The sequence below is a fragment of the Nomascus leucogenys genome, unplaced genomic scaffold, assembly GCF_006542625.1.
Source record: "Nomascus leucogenys isolate Asia unplaced genomic scaffold, Asia_NLE_v1 Super-Scaffold_349, whole genome shotgun sequence".
Lineage (NCBI taxonomy): Eukaryota > Metazoa > Chordata > Mammalia > Primates > Hylobatidae > Nomascus > Nomascus leucogenys.
The window spans coordinates 870,886-881,283 of NW_022095771.1; the positions used below are offsets into that span (position 1 = coordinate 870,886).

The following is a 10,398-nucleotide window of genomic DNA, read 5'->3' on the forward strand; positions in this document are numbered from 1 at the left end:
GTGGAATAGTAGAGGAGACATGGTCCCTTCTGGTGGTGCGCTGGAGCTGGTTTCTACTGAGGTAGAGCAGGTGAGCCCCCAAATTGGGACTTATCCTGGGAGGGTCCTTGGTTTTGCCCAGGAAAGAATTCGAAGGCCAGCCGGTGGTGTTAGACTGCAACTTTTATTGAAGCCATGGTGCACAGCAGCAACAGAGATAATGCTCCTTGCAAAGCAGGGCTACCCTACAGGCAGTGTGCCCGGAGTAGCAGCTCAGAGGCAGTGCTGCACTCAGACACTTATACCCACTTTTAATTACATTCAAATGAAGGGGTGGATTATGCAGACATTTCTAGGGAAAGGGTGGTAACTTCTGGGTCATCAAGTCATTCCCATAGAAAGGGGCACTAACTTCCAAGTGTTGCCATGGCAATGGAAAACTGACATGGCACATTGTGGGTATGTTTTATGGAAAGCTGCTTCCACCCCATCCCTGTTTTAGCTAGTCCTCAATATGGTCCGGTATCCAAGCCCTACCTCCTGAGTTGAGTCCTGCCTCCTACCTCACTACTGGCTTTTCAGAGTCAATTGTGTGCATCTCATCCCATCTCTGAGGTTAATGACATCATGTGGATAGCTTGAAATTGACTATGATGGGAGTATTTACACCATGGAAACAGGCAGCTGTTACCTATCAAGAACCCCTCTGTACCAGCCTGCTCCTGAAAATTTACACACCACTGCCTCCTCTCTGTTGCATTTTCTGCCCTGGGCCTGGGGTGTCTGGAGTCTCATGTAGCCTTCCATCAACCCCACTCCTTCAGCTGTGGGGCTCAGTTCAGTGCCTCTGATTCTCTGCAGAGACAGGCAACATGTCAGCACTTCTATCTTTCTTCTCTTTCTTTCTCAGGCTCCATCCAGAAAAACAACTTGTACCACTAATTTCCTTTATCCTCCTTATGTCAAAATATTCCCTGCCTCAAATAAAACAAACAAAAACACAACACAATGAAGCAATGGTGCTGGGTGTATTAACCTATTTGAATAGATACATGGGACAGGGGAGTTGCTTTTATAAATCCTACCTCAGGACTAGTCTTTTTTTTTTTTTTTGAGATGAAGTCTCACTCTGTTGCCAGGCTGGAGTGCAGTGGCCCGATCTCAGCTCACTGCAACCTCCACCTCCTAGGTTCAAGTGATTCTCCTGACTCAGCCTCCCAAGTACCTGGGATTATGGGTGCGTGCTACCATGCCCAGTTAGTTTTTGTATTTTTAGTAGAGATGGGGTTTCACCGTGTTGGCCAGGATGGTCTTGATCTCTTGACCTCATGGTCCACTCACCTCGGCCTTCCAAAATGCTGGGATTACAGGTGTGAGCCACCGCACCCAGCCATGGGGGACTAGTCTTGACACCTAGTTAGATGTGTACATTTTTTACTTTGATTTCTCAAAAAATGCTCCAAAACCAAGGCACTTTGAATGGAGTAGAAGGCACTGGGCCTCTAATCTTGAAGCTTGGGCTTCAGTTCTGACTCCTTCAGTGGCCCAGTGTGTGCCCATGGGTGTGTTAGTAAAGGGTGAACCAACTTACACCTTGTGTGCCCCTGGGTTTATTAGTCAAGTCTGGGACAACTAACTTGCTGTGTGCTCTTGGATTTGCTAGTCAAGTCCAGGCCAACTGGCCCACTGTGTGTCCTTGGATATATTATTTAAGAGCAGGCCAATTCATCTCCTGTGTGCTCTTAGGCTCTTAGGTGTATTAGTCAAGGGTAAACCAATTAATCTTCTGTGTCCTTGGGTTTACTTGTCAAGGGTGGGCCAACAGACCTACTGTGTGCCCTTGAGTGTATTATTCAAGGGCAGGCCAGTTGACCCACTGTGCCTTCTTGAGTGTATTAGTCAAGAGTGGATCAACTGACCCACTGTGTGCCCTCAGATGTATTCGTCAAGGGTGGGCCACTTGGCCTACTGTGTGTCCTTAGATGTATTAGTCAAGAGTGAGTTAACTGTCCCACTGTATGTCCTTGGGTATATTAGACCCACTGCGTGTCCTTGGGGATATTAGACCCACTGTGTGTTCTTGGGTATATTAGACCCACTGTGTGTTCTTGGGTGTATTAGTCAAGAGTGGGCCAAGTGACCCACTGTGTGACCTTAGATGTATTCATCAAAAGTGGGTCAACTGTCCCACTATGTGTCCTTAAGTACATTAGACCCACTGTGTGTTCTTGGGTGTCAAAAGTGGGCCAACTGACACACTGTATGCCTTTGGATGTATTGCTCAAGGGCTGGCTTACTAACCCACAGCATGCTCTTGGGTGTGTTAGAGTGGTTTAATTGCTAAAGCAACCCTCAACTTCAGTGGCGAGCCTCAACATGTTTATTTCTCATTTGTATGGCTGTCCATGCAGTTAGATGGACAAAAATTTCAGAATGCATTAAATTTCAGAATGCATTAAAGACTTAAAAAACTCATAAGAGTGCTAGGATAATACATGCGTTGATTTTAATGTTCCAGTCAAAGACAGAAATTTAAAGGTTGATTGATGCATTTGACAAACTAAACATTTAAATTTGCAGTTTGGAAAATTACCACGGTAAAACAGAAAAATGGCTTAATATGAGCTGGAACATCTATTTGCAGCATATATTACGGAAAAAAGTGTGATGATCTTAATATATCCAGAACGTTTACAAATCAATAAAATAGAAGATGATTGACCTAGTTAAAAAAATCAGCAAAAGACATAAATGGTAATTCACAAAAGATGATATGCAAATTGCCAAGAAACATCAAAATAGCTCAGTATTACTAGCAAATAAATAAATTTAAACAACAAGATGTATACTTTTACTATAAAAATGACATTTTTGGGCCAGGTGTGGTGGCTCACTCCTGTAATCCCAGCACTTTGGGAGGCTGAGACAGGCGGATCACAAAGTCAGGAGTTCAAGACCCATCTGGCCAACATGGTGAAACCCTGTCTCTACTAAAAATACAAAAGCTAGCCAGGCGTGGTGGTGCACACCTGTAGTCCCAGCTACTCAGGGGGCTGAGGCAGGAGAATTGCTTGAACCCAGGAGATGGAGGTTGCAGTGAGCCGAGATCACTCCATTGCACTCCAGCCTGGGCAATAGAGTGAGACTCCGTCTCAAAGGAAAAAATAAAAGATTTTTTTTTTGCAAAGGCAATGCCAGTGTTGGTAAGAGTTTGAGGAAATGGGAACTTGTACACACTGATTTAACCTGGCACAATTTTTTGATGTATGATTTTACAATATGCCTATCAAAAAAACTTAAAATGTTCTTATTCTTTCAGTTAGAAATTTCATTTGTAGCAATTTATTCTAAAGAGTAACTCTGGGTATAGGCGAAGGATTTCCAAGGATATTCATTACATAATTGTTTATAACAGAAATTAGAAACAGTCTATCCAATAGAGGAATGGTTAAAAGTAATTTGGTACAAGAATGCAATGGAGTATAATGGGACAATGAAAAACAGTGAGGAAGATGGAGGGCCATGACCAGAGCATGTAAAATGAAAATGCAGATGATATAATAGCATGTACAATATGATTCTGTTCCAATAGGTAATCAGACAGACGTGAGAAGGGCAAGAGAGCCCCCCAACCCCACCAGGAATGTCAGGCGACCATCAGTTGGTGGTCAGGTGGTTGTTAAACTCTCTAAAATAATAATTGGTCACAGCCTGCACCAAGGAAAGGCAGTGTCCCAATAGATAGAAAAATCTGAAACTGCTGATCAGCTTCCCAGTAAGACCTCAGGAGTTGGGTGAGTGGGCTCAAGTATGCGCAATAAGAGGCAAAATGGTGGAGTTTCACTGGTATACAATCTTCCTCTAGAACACTTGACTGGTAAGGGAAGAATGCCTCAAGTGAGCATGTGTGCAATTTCAGGAAACACATTGTGCATGCGGCCCCTCCCAGATGCTGGAAGGCCACTGTGCATGTGGACAGCCCACCCCATGGGAAGAATCAGGAGAAGGGATGCAACCCTCCGGAAGCAGAACAACCTAGAAAACCCCAAGTCCGAGGTCAAACTGCACTTGATCTCTCAAGTCACCCGCTTTGTCCTCTTACAAGGGAACTGTACTTCCTTTCATTCTTGATCTAAAACTTTTTAACAGAGTTTCACTCCTTCTCTAAAACTCACCTGAGTCCCTCCCTGTCCCTTATGCCCCTTGGTTGAATTCTTTCTTCAGAAGAGGCAAGAATTCAGATTGCTGCAGACCCGTATGGATTCAGCACCGGTAACAATTCCATTTATTTATTTTTTTGAGACCAAGTCTTGCACTGTCACCCGGGCTGGAGTGCAATGGTGTGATCTTGGCTCACTGCAACCTCTGGCTCCTGGGTTCAAGCAATTCTCCTGCCTCAGCCTCCCGAGTAGCTGGGACTACAGGCATGCATCACCACCATGGGTAATTTTTGTACTTTTAGTAGAGATGGGGTTTTGCCATGTTGGCCAGGCCAGTCTTGAACCCCTGACCTCAGGTGATCCGTCCGCCTGGGCCTCCCAAAGAGCTAGGATTATAGGCGTAAGCCACCATGCCTGGCCAGTTGTTCTTTCTAGCTGCAAAATGGGGAACAAAGGGTGCAGAAGACATGGGCCAAAATCCCAGCCCTCGTCACGCCCCGTGGGCCTGGCGGCGGCTTTCCTCTCGCACAGCTGGGGTACATGATGTGCACACTTCCTCAGAAGCCTGGGCTGTCTATTACCTGAAAGAGCTGACAACTGAGCCCAGGGAGGGGCGGAGGGGATGGAGCAGGGGAGGCGGCGGTGGCGGCAGAACTGTCCGCAGAGACACATTTTGGTGTGGTACTCCATCTTCGTTCTTAGCGGTTTCAGGTAGATGCTGCACAGCTGGCCATACCCCTCGCTCAGGTGGCCCTTTTAGGAAGAGGAGGAGAAACAGAGTCAAAAACAAGAACATGACAGTCGAGAGATCTGTGGCCAGGAATTCTCTGGTAAGGAATCTATCTTCTTTTTTTCTCCCCTTTATTTTATTTATTTAGAGATGGGGTCTAGCTCTGTTGCCCAGGCTGGAGTGCAGTGGCACGATCTTGGCTCACTGCAGCCTCCGCCTCCTGGGTTCAAGTGATTCTCCTGCCTCAGCCTCCCGAGTAGCTGGGATTACAGGCATGTGCCACCAGCCTGGTCAATTTTTATATTTTTAGTAGAGATATGGTTTCACCATGTTGCCCAGGCTGGTCTCAAACTCCTGGCCTCAAGTGATCTGCCTGCCTTGGCCTCCCAGAAGGCTGGGATTACACTACAGGTGTGAGCCACCACGCCCAGCTAATTTTTGTAGTTTTTAGTAGAGATGGGGTTTCACCATGTTGGCCAGACTAGTCTTGAACTCCTGATCTCAGGTGATCTGCCCACCTCTGCCTCCCAAAGTGCTGGGATTACAGGCGTGAGCCACCGCACCCAGCCATCTACCTTTATTCTTAAATGTAAAATAGAATCAATCTATTTTTCTCACTTAATATGCTGCAATTTTATTCAACTTCTTAAACTTTCTTTCATTATTTTTAGTGACTGACTAGTATTATTGTAATTTATTGAACTGACTCAATAAATTCAAATGAGCTGAAGCCAATTCAAACCAGTTGAAATTTTTACTATCATAAACCATTTCAATGAACATTCCTTACAGCACAATATTTCGTACAAACATAAGGACTTTCTTTGATAAGTTCTGGACAAAGCTGCCTACTTAAGAATGTTGAGTCTGGCCAGGTACAGTGAGTGGCTCATGCCTGTAATCCCAGCACTTTGGGAGGCTGAGGAGGGAGGATTGCTTGAGCTCAGGAGTTTGAGACCAGCCTGGCCAACATGGTGAAACCCCATCTCCACAAAACATTAAAACATTAGCTGGGCATGGTGGTGTGCACCTGTGGTCTCAGCTATTCAGGAGGCTGAAGTGGGAAGATCACTTGAGCCCGGGAAGTTGAGGCGGCAGTGAGCTGTGATCATGTCACCATACCTCCAGCCTTGGTGACAGAGCAAGAAACTGTCTCAAAACACCACCACCACCACCAACACACACACAAAAGACTGCCTCCTTGGTACAGGAGAAGTAAAGATAAATAATAAAATAACAAACGCTTGTACTCCTGCACTGAGGAAGTCCTCCCTAAGGACTATGAAGAATTCTACTGCCTCAAATCGCTGCTGTGATCGGGGAAGGAAAATCTGCCCTAAATTCACAAAACCTTAAGCTGAGAATTTAATTTCAAGTGATCTCAATCGAAGCAAATACCAATTCTCCATGGAGGAACCTGCCTTCATTACAGACTTCAAAGAATTCTCCACAGACAAAATTCCAAGGAAGATGAGCAGCTTAAGGTAGAGAATAACCGAACATAAAACTACACAGCATGGGCAAAATGCACCAAAAGGGACGGAGGACAGAAACAAATCTCTAAAGACTTTAGATAATAGAATTACAAAATATATATGAAATGACTTTGGTTCATATATCTAAAGAAATAAGAGACTGTTTCAATATATATGCAGAGCATAATAAATTGTAAAGGAGGAGAAGCAGGGCCAGACACAGTGGCTCCTCCTGCCTGTAATCCCAGTGCTTTGGGAGGCTGAGGTGGCAGATCGCTTAAGCCCAGGGGTTCGAGACCACCCCGGGCAACGTGGCAAAACCCTGCGTCTACAAAAATTAGCTGGGTTTGGTGGTGCACACCTGTTTTCCCAGCTACTTGGGAGGCTGAGGTGGAAGGATCACTTGAGCTCAGGAGGTTGAGGCTGCAGTAAGCCATGATCATGCCACTGCACTCCAGCCTGGGTGACAGAGTGAGACCCTGTCTCAAACAACAACAACAACAACCACAACAACAACAACAACCTCCCCCCGCGAAAAATAAGCAGATTATAAATAGAACTTCAAGAAATGAAAACTGTACTAATTGGGCCAGGTGTGGTGGCTCATGCCTGTATAATCCTAGCAATTTGAGAGGCCGAGACATTGGATTGCCTGAGGTTAGGAGTTCAAAACCAGCCTGGCCAACATGGTGAAAACCCATCTCTACTAAACATATAAAATTAGCTGGGCGTGGTGTCACATGCCTGTAATCCCAGCTACTTGGGAGGCTGAGACAGGAGAATTGCTTGAACCTGGGAGGCGGAGGTTGCAGTGAGCAGAGATCGTGCCATTGCACTCCAGCCTGGGCAACAAAAGCAAAACTCTGTCTCAAAAAAAAAAAGAAGAAAAGAAAATAAAACTGTACTAAATGATATTGAAAACCTTATGGAGAAGCTTAATAACACATTAGACCCAATTGGAGAGGAGGCAAACTGAAGGCTGGAGCTGATAAAAATTATCCAGAATACAGCAAAGACAAATAGGTAGAAAAAACTGAAGAGTGGTTTAGAGACATGAGGGGTAGGATGAGAAAGTCTGACACAGGTCTAGCCAAAATCTGAGAAGGGGCTGGGCACGGTGACTGATGCCTGTAATCCCAACACTTTGGGAGGCCGTGGAGGGAAGATCACTTGAGGTCAGGAGTTCGAGACCAGCCTGGGCAACATGGCAAAACCCTGTCTCCACTAAAATATAAAAATTAGCTGGGTGTGGTGGTAAGTACCGTAATTCTAGCTATTCGGGAGGCTGAGGCAGGAGAATCGCTTCCACCTGGGTGGCGGAGGTTGCAGTGAGCTGAGATTATGCCATTGCACTCTGGCCTAGGCAACAGAGCAAGACTCTGTCTCCACAAAAAGAAAACGACATTCTTTTTTTGTTTTTTTTTTTTTTTGAGACAAAGTCTCGCTCTGTCACCTAGGCTGGAGTGCAGTGGCGCGATCTCAGCTCACTGCGAACTCCACCTCCCAGGTTCATGCCATTCTCCTGCCTCAGCCTCCCAGGTAGCTGGGACTACAGGTGCCCACCACCAAGCCCGGCTAGTTTTCTGTATTTTTTTTTAGTAGAGACGGGGTTTCACCGTGTTAGCCAGGATGGTCTCAATCTCCTGACCTCATGATCCGCCTGCCTCGGCCTCCAAAAGTGCTGGGATTACAGGCATGAGCCACTGCGCCTGGCCAAAAACGACATTCTTAAACATGCAAACACGGTGTTAGCCACCAGTAGACTCTCAATTATGGAAGTTATAAAACAAATAATCCAGGCAGAAAGAAAGTGATCTCAGATGGAAGGTCTATGGAAAGCGCAGAATAAAACAAGGAAAATAAAACAATAACTTACAGAGTTTAAAGATAAACATAACCAAAACCTAAATACATGGTTATGCTAACAGATAAATTGAGGGACTGACTGGAACTAAAATATTCTAAAGTCTTTGTGTTATACAGGAAACAAAGATATGAAAGGCAGACCTAGATAAAACAAGCAAGCATTTTGTAATTATTAGAGAACATGCCAAAAACAAAAAAAGTAGATTTGTTTTTTAACCTCCCAAATAGTAATGAGGAAAGAACAGAATGAGAAAAAAATACCTAGCCAATCCAAAAAAAGGCAAGGAATGAGAGAAATAGAAGTAGAACAGATGGGACAAATAGAAAGCATAGAATAAAATTGGAGACAGAAATCTAAACATACCATGTAGCATAATAAATGTAAATAGACTAAATGCCCAGTTAAAAAACAAAGACTACCATCCTGGATAAAAAAACAACAACCACAAACCACACAAAATCCAACCAAATGTTATTTATAAGTGTTATTTCTAAAACATAAAAATACAGGAATGCTTCAAGTAAAAAGATGGAGAAATATATACCAGGCAAATTCTAACAAAAAGGAAAAAGACCTAAGCTTTACATGTTACAGGGAATGTTTTCTAGCACACAGTTGGGAAATCTGGGGACAACTCTCAACTTTGTTCTGGTACCTAATTTTGTGACTTTAGGACAAGCTGCTTCCCTTTCTGGGCCTGTGTTTCCTCACCTATGATAGGTAGACAGGACTACATAGTTGCCAGTGTTTTATAGGTGCAGACAGATACAGGTAAGACTGTGCAAAAAGGCTAAAGTAGTAGTTTTCAACTGGTAGAGGCAAAAGAACATATCAGAATCAACCAGGGAGTTTTTTTTTTTGTTTTTTTGAGACAGAGTCTCACTCTGTCACCCAGGCTGGAGTGCAGTGGCCCAGTCTTGGCTCATCACAACCTCTGTCTCCCAGGTTCAAGCGATTCTTCTGCCTCAGCCTCCCAAGTAGCTGGGATTACAGGCACATGCCACCACACCCAGCTAATTTTTGTACTTTTAGTAGAGCCGGGGTTTCACCATGTTGGCCTCAAACTCCTGACCTCAGGTGATCTGCCTGCCTCGGCCTCCCAAAGTGCTAGGATAACAGGCATGAGCCCTGCGCCTGGCCAAGGGAGATTCTTCAAAATGTAGATTACCCCTCTCCATATACACACCCACAGACATCAGAATCTGGGGTGATTGTGGTGTGTGTATAGAAATGCTCTTTTCCATTGACTGTGATATTGCCACCTACCTCCCCCCTCATCCTAAAGCACTGATAATCTCTAAACAGTAAAGGAAAAGCTCTGGCATTAAGAATTGGGTATGCTAATTCTAATTCTCAATGCACTATGACTCCAACGGGACCAGTGGAAGGAGAAGAGAAATAGGAACTGTGGGCTGGGCACAGTGGCTCGTGTGTGTGATCCCAGCACTTTGGAAGGCTGAGGTGGGAGGATCACTTGAGGCCAGGAGTTCAAGACCAGCCTGGGCAGCATAGCGAAACCCCCATCTCTACCAAAAAAAAAAAAAAAAAAATCAGGAACCATGGCCGTGTGGCTACTGCTGAGGGATCCCAACTCTTGGACAGCTTTGTGACATGAGTTTCCATTGGCAGAAGCTCCCAGGCCCTGGAAATTTCCTGAAGCGTCCAGGGACCCCAGGCAAGACTATGGATATCGTGGTACTCTTTGGGGGCATCCTTAGTCCCTCTCTGGCACTCATGGAAGAAATCCTCAACAAACTGAACGAGATGAATTTATTTCACCCTCCAGTCCTTGGCTCTGTGGCCTCAGGGGAAGGACAGGAGAAGCAGGTGGCTCCTGGGTACATCTCCAGACTCACCCACATCCTGCTCATGTCACTCAATTCATTTCTGTATCTCAGAGAGTCCTTCAGGACCTGCAGGAGCAAAAGAACAGCCTGTGAGAGAATGGAGAAGGAAGGAAAGACAAAGGAAAGGAGGATGGAGAGAGGCGGAGGTAAACCTGGGGCGGGGGACAGGCTGATGGGAGAGAGGCTCACCCACCTCTAATGGGGAACCCAAAGGCCAGGAGAAGGGGGCAGTGTGGGAGAGGACAGCAGCCTCTGTGGCCCAGGCAGTCACTTTCCCCACAAGTGTCCCTGGCTCCCTGCCACCCCACAGCCCAGAAACTCACGTTCAGGTGTCCGTCTC

General features: G+C 45.4%; 1 long non-coding RNA gene across 1 annotated transcript; it reads right to left on the reverse strand.

Moving 5' to 3' along the window:
• Positions 1–4,833: 4,833 nt before the first annotated feature.
• On the reverse strand, positions 4,834–10,398 carry LOC115833623. Its single transcript, XR_004029009.1, has 3 exons — positions 10,382–10,398; positions 10,068–10,124; positions 4,834–4,892 (listed from the first exon to the last, which is right to left on the reverse strand). It is a non-coding gene; the product is annotated as an uncharacterized LOC115833623 (long non-coding RNA).